Source organism: Nannospalax galili, unplaced genomic scaffold (genome assembly GCF_000622305.1).
Source record: "Nannospalax galili isolate Female #2095 unplaced genomic scaffold, S.galili_v1.0 scaffold456, whole genome shotgun sequence".
In the NCBI taxonomy this organism is placed as follows: Eukaryota; Metazoa; Chordata; class Mammalia; order Rodentia; family Spalacidae; genus Nannospalax; species Nannospalax galili.
This window is the reverse complement of record NW_008337055.1, coordinates 474,916-475,531: the sequence shown is the minus strand read 5'-3', so window position 1 is coordinate 475,531 and position 616 is coordinate 474,916.

Here is a 616-nt window from a genome sequence, read left to right as displayed (position 1 = left end):
TACAAACGAACAGGAAGCCAGAGAGGATAGAAGAGAAAAACAAAAAACAAAAAAACAAAGAGTTGAGTCGAATCTTGGTCACAGTAGTTCAGGGAGCAGGACCAGGTAGGGACCTGGGAGACAAAAGAAGACCCTGAGTGGACAAAGATCAATGTGCTTACTGCAAAGAGAAAGGACATTGGGCTCGAGAATGCCCAAAGAAACTAAATAAACTCCAAAAGAAGACAACCCCAGTCCTGACCCTAGGGGACTAGGGTAGTCGGGGCCAGGAGCTCCCCACTGAGCCCAGGGTAACTCTAAAGGTAGGGGGGCAATTGACTACCTTCATGGTAGACACAGGAGCTCAACACTCAGTCTTGACAACAACCAAGGGACCCATGAGTTCCAAAACAGCCTGGGTCCAAGGGGCCACCGGAGAAAAAACATACAGATGGACCACAGAAAGAAAAGTGAACCTCAGCACAGGACGAGTCTCCCACTCATTCTTATTGGTCCCTGACTGTCCATACCCTCTTCTTGGGAGAGATTTACTCTCTAAGCTGGGAGCCAACATCCACTTCAATACAAAGGGAGCTACTGTAAAAAGAAAAGATGGAGCTCCACTACAGGTATTAAC